The sequence below is a fragment of the Balaenoptera ricei genome, chromosome 14 (assembly GCF_028023285.1).
Source record: "Balaenoptera ricei isolate mBalRic1 chromosome 14, mBalRic1.hap2, whole genome shotgun sequence".
Lineage (NCBI taxonomy): Eukaryota > Metazoa > Chordata > Mammalia > Artiodactyla > Balaenopteridae > Balaenoptera > Balaenoptera ricei.
The window spans coordinates 20,229,878-20,244,986 of NC_082652.1; the positions used below are offsets into that span (position 1 = coordinate 20,229,878).

At 40.9% G+C, this 15,109-nt stretch overlaps 1 protein-coding gene and 1 pseudogene across 5 annotated transcripts in view; one reads left to right on the top strand and one right to left on the bottom strand.

The window, feature by feature from the left end:
* The window catches only part of SLC5A1 (solute carrier family 5 member 1), a 140,272-nt gene that overhangs the window by 99,909 nt on the left and 25,254 nt on the right, over positions 1 to 15,109 (bottom strand). The gene's annotated exons all lie outside the window — the stretch shown is intronic.
* Positions 2,425 to 2,570, top strand: LOC132348267 (small nucleolar RNA SNORA18; annotated as a pseudogene).

The following is a 15,109-nucleotide window of genomic DNA, read 5'->3' on the forward strand; positions in this document are numbered from 1 at the left end:
ATTTGCTTCTGACAGGTAGGTAGAACAAGGAATTGATCCTTGGTGAGACTGAAATTGCTGATGGGTGAGAGGAAATGGTTCAGGGCTGTGTTTGAAAAAAGTGGAGAAGGAAACAGATTTTTTTTTATATGGGCTTAGGCCACGGATCCAACCATAAGGCCTCATTTTTAATGGAGGGCCACCACAAAGTCCATTTGCTCTGCTCTCCAGCCAGCAATCATCACAGTTCCCAGTTTAATCTCTTGTTTTGACTCATCCTGAGTCACTCCCCACTTGTTTCCCACTTCCACTCCTTGTGAGAGCTTCCTTAGGTATTCTCCAAAGTCAAGTCAAAGTCGTTGTTTCATGTGAAAGAGGTGTGAGCTCTTTGGGGCAAAGGCCTCTTCAAATTAGAACTGTCATTAACATTGTGATTACACTCACATAGCCCTGATATGGGAGGACTGCTTGTGCCTTCTTGGGCACCGGGAGCTGCTGATGTGAGTGGCCTTGAGGACCAGTTCTTTTAATGTCTGAATCAGGCATATGTTGGGTTTTCAATTTCCACAACCTGTAAGATAATAGACTCTTCAGGCTGAAAGGGGTTAAGAGCATCCAACCCACCCCTTCGTTCTATAGTGGAAATTGAGACTCAAAGAGGAAGGGTGATTTATCCATGGTCATTGCCTGATCTCTGCGCTCCCAATCCAATGCTCTGCCTTCTTCTCCAAAAACATTGTTCAAAATAAACCTTACAATTTCTTATGAAGTTAAACCTACACCTATCCTATGACCCTGCAATTCCACTTGTAACTATTTACTCAAGAGAAATGAAAACATATGCTATGGTCTGAATGTGTCCCCCTAAAATTCATTAAAATTCATATGTTGAGTCCTAAACCCCATAGGTAATGGTATTAGGAGGTGGGGGCTTTGGGAGATGATTAGGTCATGAGGGTAAAGCACTCATGAATGGGATTAGTGCCCTTATAAAAGAGGTCTCAGAGAGATGCTTATCTCCTTCCACCAGGTGAGGACACAGTGAGAAGGCACCAGCTCTGAACCAGGAAGAGGGCCCTCACCAAAACTCGAATATGCTGCCACATTGATCTTGGACTTTCCAGCTTCTGGAACTGTGAGAAATAAATTTCTGTTGTTTATAAGCTACCTAGTCTGTGGTATTTTGTTATAGCTGCCCGGAACAGACAAAGACAACATATATCCACAAAAAGACGTAGACACAAATGCTTACAACAGTTTACCTGTAATAGCCAGAAACTAGATGCAACCCAAATATCCAGTAACAGGTAAATCAATAAACAAATTGTGGTATATCCATTCAATGGAATACTACTCATCAATAAAAAGGAACAAACTACACAATGCAACATGGATGAATCTCATAGACATTGAACTGGGAAAAGAGGGTGAACATAAAAGAGTACATACTGTATTATTTCATTTGTACATAGTTCTAGGAGAGGCAAAACTAATTATTATTCTATGGTGAGAGAAAACAGAACATAGTTGTATGGGACAGGAGAGGGGTGATTTGCTTCAGAGGGGCATGAGAAAACTTTCTGGGGCACTGGCAATGTTCTATTTCTTGATTGAGATCGTGGTTACATGGGTGTAAACATTTGTCAAGACTCACCAAACTGTACACTTAAAATCTGTATATTTTATTGTATATAAAGTGTACCTTCATAAAATTAACTAATAAAAAGGGGAAAGACAAGCCCTTATATTTGCAGTGCTCTTTTCTGTTCACAGTGCATTTTCCCACCTCTCATCTCACAACCACCTCACAACAGCCCTGTGAACTCAGTGAGGTATGGCTGGGGACACTGTCTCCATTTTATAGGAGAGAAAACTGAGACTGAGAAGCAGCAGCCTCAGCCACCTGTGCCAGGTACTGGAAGCATCTCTATGGTCATAGGACCTGAAGAACATAGAGTCCACCTCTCACTTGTCAGACAGACACACTGTGGCTCAGAGGGACAGGAACTTGTGAGTCCTACAGGACTCAGGGGGCAGGATCGGGACTAGAGTCCTGGACCCCTGGTTCCTAGCTCCATGTGCTCCCTCACCCACTGCACTTTTGCTCCCCTCCCTCCTCTCTCAGGCCAGGGCCTGCTCCTGCTGCCCGGGCTGCCCTCAGATCCCTCTGGGGGCTCCAAGCCTGACTTCCTCAAGCTAAGCCCCAAATCCCAGTTCTGCAGTCTTCCCTAGGTGAGTTCTGGGCTCCTCAGGCCCTGCTCTCAGCTAGTTGTCAACCCTCTCCAGGGTTCTAATGAATTCATCCACAGGGTCATTTCTTATGAAAGAATTCCCAGCGTTATTCCACCCAAGGACATCTGCCACAATTGAAAGAGTAAGAATTTATTAATCAAAGAAAAAATTAAAATAAAAGATCATTTTCCACCTACAAGATTGTCAGATGTCATTGAGGTCTCTCCCAATGGGGCTTTTTCTATTAGCCTACATTGTTGGAAACACCTCACAGAGTAAATATGTGGATTTGTTTTTATTCACAGAATTATGTGAGTAAATTATGTGTTACATCTGTGGGAAATAACTATAAGACAGAGCTGCTAAACTATGAAAGACCTAACAGTCAAACTTCTTTTACCTTAGGTATTGGCATATCCCACCAATCTGCGCTATTCTAGGCTGTGATAGCTTAGGAGTGAACATGATTTGAATTTATGCATGTTTAGAGGTTGTCTAAAATTCAGAACCAGGCAAATCCATCTACTCTGACCTTAAACATGGCCCTAAAGTAAAATACTTGAAGAAAATGGCTCCCAAAGTTTACAGGTGGGGAATTTTTGAAGTATGTTCATATCCAGTTGAACATCAAAGAAAGTCAACTAAAAAAGTTGTGGATTGACTGATATGGCAACTGTGGATTGAGCAGAAGTTCTTTTTAAAAGGGCTGTCTTGAAGATTATGACTCAAATGTTGGAGGAACTAAGGTGATTGGCAGTAGAAGGAATCAGAGCATGCGAAATTCCTTTTTTTTTTTATTTTTGACTGCGCTGGGTCTTCGTTGCTGCACGCAGGCTTTCTCTAGTTGTGGTGAGTGGGGGCTACTCTTCATTGTGGTGCGCGGGCTTCTATTGCAGTAGCTTCTCTTGCTGCGGAGCACGGGCTCTAGGCACATGGGCTTCAGTAGTTGTAGCACGCGGCCTCAGTAGTTGTGGCACGCAGGCCCTAGAGCATGCAGGCTTCAGTAGTTGTGGCGCACGGGCTTAGTTGCTCCATGGCATGTGGGATCTTCCTGGACCAGGGATCAAACCCGTGTCCCCTGCATTGGCAGGTGGTTTCTTAAACCATAGCACCACAAGGGAAGTCCTGAGATTCCTTAAATAAAAATTTATTGACTTTTAAAAAAAGATTGTCAGATGTCTAGAAGATGAATAATATCCAGTGCTGCCAAGGGTAAGAGAAAAATGGGTACACTCATACATTGCTGGTGGGAGTGTAAATTTTTATGGTAATTTAGCAATACCTAAAAAAATTTTAAATGTGGATTCTCTGACCCAGCAATTCCAACTTCAAGGTGTCTATCCTGCAGAAATACTCACACAGGTGAACAAAAATATTTACCCATTAGAGTGAAAAACTAGAAACAATCTAAATGTTACTATGGGAGATTAATTAGAATATGGAACCCTACAGAACTTTTTTCACATAACATATTGAGGAAAACTGTCTTGTAAATTGATAACTGTCTTATTTTTTTAATGGCCACTAGTATTCCATAGTGTGTATGAGCAATAATCAATTGAACCACTCCCTTACAAATAGGCGTCTGGGTTGTATCCAGATGTTTTACAAGAGCAACAGCTCTCTAGGAAAGGAAGTGAAAATGTTAAATTTAATTGTAGTGGACTTCCCTGGTGGTGCAGTGGTTAAGAATCCGCCTGCTAATGCAGGAGACACGAGTTCAAGCCCTGGTCCGGGAAGATCCCACATGCCACGGAGCAACTAAGTCCGTGCACCACAACTACTGAATCTACGCTCTAGGGCCTGCAAGCCACAACTACTGAGCCCACGTGCCACAACTACTGAAGCTCTCATGCCTAGAGCCCGTGCTCTGCAACAAGAGAAGCCACCGCAATGAGAAGCCCATGCACTGCAAAGAAGAATAGGCCCCGTTTGCCACAACTGGGGAAAGCCCGCGCGCAGCAACAAAGACCCAACGCAGCCAAAAATAAATAAATAAATAAATAAATAAATAAATAAATAAAAGACTTGACCTTTAAAAAAAAAATTTAATTGTAGTAAACTGAACTGACCCAAACTGAAATATGGACAGTACCAGATTGGCAAATTTTAAAAATAATTCTAATAATTATACAAAAAGATGCTAATATCACTAATCATTAGGGAAATGTGAATTATAACCACAATAAGATACCTTTTCACACCCATTAGAATGACTATTATAAAAAAAATTGTTGGTGAGGATGTGGAGAAATTAGAACCCTTGTGCACTGCTGGTAGAATTGTAAAATAGTGCAGCCAATATGGAAAATAGCATGGTGGTTCCTCAAAAAAATTAAAAATAGAATTACAATATGATCCAGCAATTCTACTTCTGGGATACCCAAAAGAAATTAAAGCAGGAACATCATACTCAATGGTGAAAAGCTGAAAGCATTTCCTCTAAGATCAGGAACAAGACAAGGAAGCCCACTCTCACCACCTTTATTCAACATATTATTGGAAGTCTTAGCCACAGCAATCAGACAAGAAAAAGAAATGAAAGGAATCCAAATTGGAAAGGAAGAAGTAAAACTGTCACTGTTTGCAGAAGACATGCTACAATACATAGAAGATCCTAAAGATGCCACCAGAAAACTACTAGAACTCATCAATGAATTGGTAAAGTTGCAGGATACAAAATTAATACACATAAATCTGTTACATTTCTATACACTAACAACAAACTATCAGAAAGAGAAATTAAGGAAACAATCCCATTTACCATCGCATCAAAAAGAATAAAATACCTAGGAATAAACCTACCTAAGAAAGTAAAACACCTGTACTTGGAAAACCATAAGACACTGATGAAAGAAATTGAAGACAACACAAACAAATGGAAAGATATACCATGTTCTTGGATTGAAAGAAATAATATTGTTAAAAATGATTATACTACCCAAGGCAATCTACAAATTCAATGCAATCCTATCAACGCCATTTTTCACAGAACTAGAATAAATAATTTTAAAATTTGTATGGAAACACAAGAGACACTAAATAGCAAAAACAATCTTGAGAAAGAAGAACAGAGCTGGAGGAATCACCCTCCCTGACTTCAGACTATACTACAAAACTACAATAATCAAAACAGTATGGTACTGGCACAAAAACAGACACATACATCAATGGAACAGAATAGAGAGCCCAGAAATAAACCCATGCACTTATGGCCAATTAATCTATGACAAAGGAGGCAAGAACATACAATGGAGAAAAGACAGTCTCTTCAATAAGTGGTGCTAGGAAAACTGGACAGCTACATGTAAAAGAATGAAATCAGAACATTCTCTAACACCATATAAAAAAATAAACTCAAAATGGATTAAAGACCTAAATGTAAGACTGGAAACCACAGAACTCCTAGAGGAACACTCTGACATAAATCGTAGCAATATTTTTTTGGATCTGTCTCCTAAGCAAAGAAAATAAAAGCAAAAATAAACAAATGGTACCTAATTAAACTTAAAAGCTTTTACACTGCAAAGGAAACCTACTGAATGGGAGAAAATATTTTCAAACAATATGACAATAAGGGGTTAATATCCAAAATATATAAACAGCTCATACAACTCAACATCAATAAAAACAAACAACCTGATTTAAAAATGGGCAGAAGACCTGAATAGACATTTTCCTTCAGTCCATGGGCTCCCTTCATCCTCTCTGGCATCTTGCTACTGACCCCCTCTTCCCATATTTCCAAATAAGCCAGACTTAGCTTCTAACTGGGGCCCAAAGTCTAGATGGCTTGTGGATGGAAGGACAGACGGGAGATTCCCAGGAGTTCTGCTCAGCTCAGGACACTTGGCTCTTTCTCTATGACTTTTAGCAGGGCCCATACGTTGAACCTTATCACATAATAAGTTTGGTGCTCTCGTAGGCCAATAAATCACATACTCCCCTCTCAGAAGGTACACAATTTAGGTGATAACCTCAGTCATGCCAACATACCCCCACTGCAAAAATGTTTAAGGGAGCAGAGTTTCTAATTCTGTTATCACAGCTCCTTGATTACACACACGTCACAAAGCCATCACAGCTACCTCACCTAGGAGCCCAGAGCTGAAGTCTTGCCAAAGCTGGCTTACCACTCCCAGGAAGATAACTGGTCTGCATTTCCAAATCTGCTCACCTAGGTTGCAAATCTCTCAGCTTTTTTCAAATATCTGGAAATTCCAAAATCTGGCTTGACTGTGAGCTCTGGAAAGTCTGCTAGAGATGGCATGACTCATCCTCCACCTTTCACAAATGGGACACTGAGGCCCAGTGAGGCCACGTGACTCAGCTAGAACCAAAACTTGGACCTTCTTCCCCCATGTTGCCTCCTTGATGCCTGCCCCATTTCACCCTTCAGCTAGTTTCTGGACCCATGGAGTCAGCCTTTGAAATGCCTCTTCTAGTGTTTTCCTCACCCCTTCCCCCGCAGCCTCCCAGACCATCATCTCTCCCTAGATTGCTGCTATGGACTCTTGTGGTCTCTCTCCTCCAAGTCTCCCCTTCCTTCAGTCCATCCTGGGTGTTGTGCCAGGTCACTCTAACCCAAAAATTGTCAGGGGCTCCCCCTTCCTGCCAAAGAAAACTCAAAAGCCTTGACCTGGTGTTCAAGGCCCATCACCATCTGATGCTAACTTGCTAAGAGCTTCCCATCCCCCTCAGTCTCCCCTCCCCACAGACCCTAAATCTAGCCCAAATCAACTGGTTGCTGTTCCCAGTATCTCCCTTCTGCTTCTGCATTTGGTCATGCTATTTCCTCCACTGAGTTTGCAGGACCGTCCTGCCCACTGCCCACCTGTCACCTCCACCTGTCCAAACTACATTCCTACAAGGCTTGGCTCAAATGTCCTCTCACCCCAAGAAGCCTCCCCATACTCCATTCCCAATGGAAATAATTGCTCCCACCTCAAGACCCTGCGATGGATGGACCTTAAACCTTAGGTATTTATGTATCTGTTTTCTCTCCTAACAGGATATAAACCTTTTCATAAACAGAATACATATTGATTTGTCTGTATGTTTCCCACAGGCCCAGTATGGTGCTTTTTATTCATTGATTAATGTTTTTATTAATAATTTACTGAACAGAGTTTTGGAGTCCAAGAGACCTGAGCATGAGTCCAAGCTCTATCACTTGCTAGTAGTATGATCTTGAGCAAGGTACTTAACCATTCTGAGCCTCAGGTTTTCTCCTCTGCAAAATGAGGATAATAAGACCTAGTTCACAGTGTTATTGTAATGATTAATGAGGTGACATATGGTCATAGCATAATAACATAGCACAATGCCTGGCACATAGTAAGTATTCAATTAATAAAGCAATACTACTACTAACAAAAATAAACATAGCTCCTGCTATGTGCCTGGAATTGTGGAGAATGCTGGGGATACAGAGATAAAGAAAACTAGGCCCATGCCTTTGAAAACTCAGAGACTAGTGGGGAAGCAGACAACAAGGAAACATCTCACCTCCATATCATACAGGGTGAGAAGTGCTATGACAAAGACACCCATAGGGTGCTCTAGAGCTTCCAGAAAGGGCATTGAATTGGGGCTGTGCCCTGGGAGGCAGGGGCTCAGGGAAAGCTCCCCAGAAGAGTGGTGTGAGCAGTGTTTGGAAAGACCAATGATAATGATCCAGGGGAAAGGGGCAAAATGGGCAAGCGGGGCAGAAGGCAGAGCACGAGATAGGAGCACAGAGCAAGTCGGAGCACCACAGCACCCTGCACACAGCTGGTACTTGATAAGTATTTGACAAATAAGAGGCAGCCTGGGGTGAAGGGCACAGCCATGGGATTCTCTGCCAACAGTCATAGCATGTGACCTTGGGTAAGTCTCATCCCTGCCCTGAGCTCACTATCCTCAGGTGATCCATTCCCTGATACCAAGGTTTGGGAAGGAAAACTGAGCTTTGGTTGGTGCTCCCTTGTTCCTCCAGCTGCATCATGTAGGGGCATGTTTTCACCTGCTCAATTCAGGAGGAGTTTGGCCTAAGAGGCTGGCACCACCCTCTTTAGGTCACATCTGTTTCTGAAGCAAGAAACACTAATCACCTTACGAGCATTGTCACACCCTCTTCCTGGGAAATTTTCCTTTTCACAGCTGGGGTGGGGAGCCCAAAGACTCCAGCGAGCTACCTGGCCTCAGATTCTATCCACAGGACACCTGGGGTGGAGTGGGGGCAATCACAGAATTCAAGGCAAAAATAGGCAGCTTCAGTGAGTATAATTTTTGTTAATCTGGTAAGAAACAAATAAACTACATTTTAAAACAATTCTTTTGAATAGAAAAGTACTGATTTATATAAAACTGGTCAATTTTGTCAATGCAGTATTTTCTTCCAATTTTATTCAGATACAATTGGTATAACATTGTGTAAATTTAAGGTGTACAATGTGATGATGTGATACATGTATATATTGCAAAATGATAACCACATAAGGTTAGTTAACACTTCCATCACCTCACACAATGACCTTTTTTTGGTGAGAACATTTAAGATCTACTCTCTTAGTAACTTTCAAACATATAACAGAGTATTTTTAACTATAGTTCAATTCAATATTAAATTAGTTACTTCATTAAAAAAGTCATTTGATGAAGAAAATCCATCTGAATTATTTGCGTCATGTAACCCCAAAGATCTGGTCATTCTTTGCATTTTTAATTGGTTCAGTATTGTGTATGGTCCTAGAGAAGAGGTGATAGACCAGATCTCCACCACAGCGCACATTAACGATTGACAAACTCGAGAGCAGCAACCTGAACATCCAGCTGCTCCAGGAAGGGAGAGGAGGGAAGATGGGGAGAGGGCAGGTGTACGAGTTGCCTATGGCTTCTCTAACAAATTATCACAAACTTAGTGGCTTACAACAACACACAAATTTGATTCAAGTGATAGAAATCTAGTCTAAGCTTAAGTAAGGGAAAACACAACAAGCAAAAATCAAAAAAAGTGTGAGTAACGTATTTGTATATTCAACAAAATTGTGAGGACAATGGGGAGCTGGGTTTATGCATGACTGCATCCAGAAACCCAAATGATGTCAAGACTTCCTCATTCTAACTTTGTGCCTCATCTCTGCTTCTTCTATGTTGACTGTCAAACTGTAGCTGAGCATTCCCATCTAGCTATTGATCACTATTGAAAAGTATTTTTAAGTCATCCAGGATCCAAAAATAAGCACTGCTAACAGTTTTCCTTCCAGGTTTTATGTATGTTATTGTACACACATATGACACGTTCTAATGAGTGTGCTCACATGCACACGCACACACACATACACAGCATACGTAATTATTTAGGGAGCATTTATTGTGTACATATGGCTTTGTAGGCTACTTTTGTTACTTAGCACTTTTTTATGAAGATTTTCCTTGCTATTAAATTTTATTTGAAAGTGGGGAAAACCACACATCTATTCTTACAATTTTAACTCCAAGGTCAGAAGTCTGAAATCAGTTTCACTGGGCTGAAATTAAGTAGGGCTGCACTGCCTCCATAGGCTCTAGGAAAGAATCTGTTTGCTTGCTTTTTCCAGCTTCTAGAACTACATGCCCATGGCCCCTTTTACCACCTTCAAAGCCTTCTTTGTCAAGTCTTCCTCTGTCTCTCTCTTACGAGAACACCTGTGATGACATTGGGCCCACACAGACAATCCAGGATAATCTCCCCATCTCAAAATTCTTTTAACACATCTGCAAAGTCCCATATAAGGAAACATCCACAGGTTCTAGGGATTCAGACATAAATGTTTTGGGGGACCATTATTCAGCCTCCCACCACAGGGAAGCCACCAGCAGCTGACAGGAGGAGACACGTCTCACACTCAGGCCCAGTGAGGAGGAGGCAGCCAAGCCAGTTGCTGGACTAGAGTCACATCCCACACTCTTCTGGAAAGTCATGAGTTGAAACACTTGATCACCATCCAATCTCACGGGTTTGTGGTTTAAATTAACTCTCCCATGGACCCCCACCATACATTTAAAGCAGAAACTCATGGAGGGGAGTCTCAGAGCCTGGTAAACTTTGCTGCCCCCTCACTCCTGCTAAGGGCCCCTTTCTCCTCCTAGGGTTCCTCACAACACCAACTGAAAACCACCCATGAAGCCCACCGTCCTCGATTTTAGACACTACTCATCTGACAGAGCTCTCTTTCCCTGCCCACTTCATCGGTGACTCTCACCAGCCTGCCCTGAAAAACATTCTACACATAGCTCAACACTGGGGAGTCCAAAGATAATCAGATACGGTCCTCATCTCACTGGAGAGATGTCACTCACATAACTCACTGTTCCTTCCTCAACAGTTTTACTTCTGCCTGGAATGCCCTGCCCTTTAATAATAATATGAATGATAATACTGACACTGCCATGCTAATATCATGGCAGCTACTCACCATGTGCTAGGCACTGGGCTAGGCATTTTTCAATATATTGGCTAGTTTAATTTTCACAAGAATCCTATATAAGGCGAGATCTATTACCGGGTTTCACAGATGAAGAAACTGAGTTTCACAGAAGTGAGGTAAATGGTCCAAAATCAGAAGTCATAAGAGGCAAAGCTGGAATCTGCATTTATATCTGAGTCTGTGCCTTTGGCATAACCATGATTCAAGTCTTACCTAACTTACCTCACCCAGCAAGGATTCTACCCTTATTCTGGAGTCCCAAAGCCAGATAATAATATTAATAATAAATAACCTGATTTTAAATTTTGGCAAAGGACCTAAATAGACGTTTTTTCGAAAGAAGACATACAGATTACAGCCAGGTATATAATGATGCTCAGCATCACTAATCATCAGGGAAAAGAAAATCAAAACCACAATGAGATATCAACTCACACCTGTTGGGATGGCTGAGTCTAAAGTTTGTATGCAGACACAGAATAGCCAACACAGTGTTAAAAGTGAAGAACAAAGTTGGAGGACTGACACTATCACACTTCAAGATTTATTATAAAGCTACAGTAATCAAAACAGCATGATATTGGCAAAAGAACAGACAAATAGATCAATGGAATGGAATAGAGCGCCCAGAAATAGACCCACATAAACATAGTCAACTGGGGACTTCCCTGGTGGTCCAGTGGGTAAGACTCTGCACTCCCAATGCAGGGGTCCCTGGGTTCAATCCCTGGTTGGGGAACTAGATCCTGCATGCCGCAATGCAACTAAAATCCTGCATGCCACAACTAACACCCGGAGCAGCCTAAATAAATAAATATTTTTTTTTAAAAAACATAGTCAACTGATCTTTGACAAAGGAGCAAAGGCAGTACTATAGAGAAAGACAGTCTTTTCAACAAATGATGCTGGAAAACTGGACACATATACAAAAAAAAATTAATCTAGACACAAAACTCACACCCTTCACAAAAATTAACTCAAAATGGATCATAGAACTAAATAAATGTAAAATGCAGAACAATAAAACTACTAGAAGGCAACACAGGAAAAAACCTAGGTAACCTTCAGTATGGTGATGACTTTTTAGATACAACAATACAGGTACAATCCATGGAAGAAATAATTGATAAGCTGGACTTCATTAAAATTAAAAACTTTTTCTCTGAGAAAGACACTGTCAAGAGAATGAGGAGACAAGCCACAGACTAGGAGAAACTATCTGCAAAAGACACATCTGATGAAGGGCTGTTATCCGAAATATGCAAGGAACTCATAAAACTCAACAGTAAGAAAATGAACAACTCAATTTAAAATAAGCCAAAGACATAAACAGACACCTCACCAAAGAAAATGTACAGATGGAAAATAGCATATGAAAAGATGTCCAACATTATATGTCATAAGGGAATTGCACATTTTTTAAAATGGTGCTAAAAAAAAAGAATGCAGGGTTGCATACGGACCCGTTGGATCAAAAGCCCACGCACCACAGACCCGCTGGATCAGACCCGTTGGATCAGAAGCCCACGCACCACAAAGAAATATCCTTCATGCCTCAACAAAGATCCTGCATGCCGTAACTAAGACTGGACCCAGCCCCAGACCCGTTGGATCAGAAGCCCACGCACCACAAAGAAATACCCTTCATGCCTCAACAAAGATCCTGCATGCCGCAACTAAGACTGGACCCAGCCAAAAATAATAATAATAATAATAAATAAATAAGAAGCTGCATTAACAAATCCCAGGTGACATGGTCACATGAAGGTCTGGGAAGCACTGAGTTAGAGGAAGGCACAGTTGGGACACTGGCGCTGCTCCCTGCTCATTAGACTAATAAAAGTTACTTCTACTTGACTAAAAAAATTAAATTTTAAAATAATAAAACAAATGGTGTTGGGAAAATTAGACATCCTTACACACACACAAAAATGAAGTTCAATCTGAACCTCACATCATATAAAAATTAACTATCATAGATGTAATTGTAAAATGTAAAACTACAAAACTTTAAAACATAGGAGAAAGTCTTCAAGATCTAGAGCTAGGCAAAGAGTTCTTATACTTGACACCTAAAGCACAATACCAAGTGTTGGAGAGGATATAGAACAATTGGAACTCTCATATATTGCTTGTGGGAATGTAAAATGGTACAGCCACTCTGGAAAACAATTTGTCATTTTCTTATAAAGTTAAACATATAATTAACATGTGCCCCAGCAATCCCATTCATAGCTATTTACTCAAATAAAATGCAAACCTACATTCACACAAAAACTGGTACATGCCAAAAATTGGAAACAATGTCCCTCAACTGGGGAACGGATAAACAAATAATACTATAACCATAAAATGGATTATTATTCATCAGTAAAAAGTAACAAATTACTGATTCATGCAACAACACTGATGAATCTCAAATGTATTTTGCTAAATGAAAGAAGTCAGAGTCAAAAGGCTGCATACTGTATTATTTCATTTATATACATTCTGGAAAACACAAAACTTTAGCAATGGAGAACTGATTGCCAGGGGTTAAGGGTGGCAGGGGTTACCACAAACTGACAAAATGAGGGAATTTGTGGGGATGATGGAAATTTTCTGTATCTTGATTGTGTGGTAGTTACATGACTCTGCATTTGTCAAAATTCATAGAACTAAACACCAGTGAAAGATCTATGATTTACAATAAAGTGTGAATTAATAAACTACCATTTCTTTACAGTGTAATAAAGGAAAAATCCCCCAGGTGGTTCCAATATGCAATCAAGGTTAAGAACCATAGCCCAAGGCAGTGATTTTCCCACACATATGTGTACATAGATCCCCTAGGGCTACCTTTTCTTCCCAGGCTTCTCAAGAGAAGTCCAGGCTCCCCTCCCACCCCAGTGGGTCATTAACAAAGACTCACTGAGTCGTAAAAAGTGACCCACGAATGCCTCAGAATGAAGGTGTAGGTTGACTGAACTAGGAATATTTCATCTGGAGAAAAGGAGACTCAAAACACAAGGTTATTGGGCTTCCCTGGTGGCGCAGTGGTTGAGAATCTGCCTGCCAATGCAGGGGACACGGGTTCAAGCCCTGGTCTGGGAGGATCTCACATGCCGCGGAGCAACTAGGTCTGTGAGCCACAATTACTGAGCCTGCGCGTCTGGAGCCTGTGCTCCGCAACAAGAGAGGCCGCGATAATGAGAGGCCCGCGCACCGCGATGAAGAGCAGCCCCCACTTGTCGCAACTAGAGAAAGCCCTCGCACAGAAACGAAGACCCAACACAGCCATAAATAAATAAATAAATAAATAAATAAATAAACCCAAAGTTTAAAAAAAAAAAAAAACCATACACAAAAATAAACTCAAAATGGATTCGAGACCTAAATGTAAGACCAGACACTATAAAACTCTTAGTGGAAAACATAGGAAGAACACTCTTTGACATCAATCACAGCAAGATCTTTTTTGATCCACCTCCTAGAGTAATGGAAATAAAAACAAAAATAAACAAATGGGACCTAATGAAACTTCAAAGCTTTTGCACAGCAAAGGAAACCATAAACAAGACGCAAAGACAACCCTCAGAATGGCAGAAAATATTTGCAAATGAATCAACGGACAAAGGATTAATCTCCAAAATATATAAACAGCTCATTCAGCTCAATATTAAAGAAACAAACAACCCAATCCAAAAATGGGCAGAAGACCTAAATAGACATTTCTTCAAAGAAGACATACAGATGGCCAAGAAGCACATGAAAAGCTGCTCAACATCACTAATTATTAGAGAAATGCAAATCAAAACTACAATGAGGTATCACCTCACACCAGTTAGAATGGGCATCATCAGAAAATCTACAAACAACAAATGCTGGAGAGGGTGTGGAGAAAAGGGAACCCTCTTGCACTGTTGGTGGGAAGGTAAATTGATACAGCCACTACAGAGAACAATATGGAGGTTCCTTAAAAAACTAAAAATAGATTTACCATATGATCCAGCAATCCCACTACTGGGCGTATAACCAAAGAAAACCATAATTCAAAAAGACACATGCACCCCAATGTTCATTGCAGCACTATTTACAATAGCCAGGTCATGGAAGCAACCTAAATGCCCATCGACAGACGAATGGTTAAAGAAGATGTGGTACATATATACAATGGAATATTACTCAGCCATAAAAAGGAACGAAATTGAGTCATTTGCTGAGACGTGGATAGATCTAGAGACTGTCATACAGAGTGAAGTAAGTCAGAAAGAGAAAAACAAATATTGTATATTAACGCATGTATGTGGAACCTAGAAAAATGGTACAGATGAGCCAGTTTGCAGGGCAGAAGTTGAGACACAGATGTAGAGAACAGACATATGGACACCAAGGGGGGAAAACTGCGGTGGGGTGGGGATGGTGGTGTGCTGAATTGGGCGATTGGGATTGACATGTATACACTGATG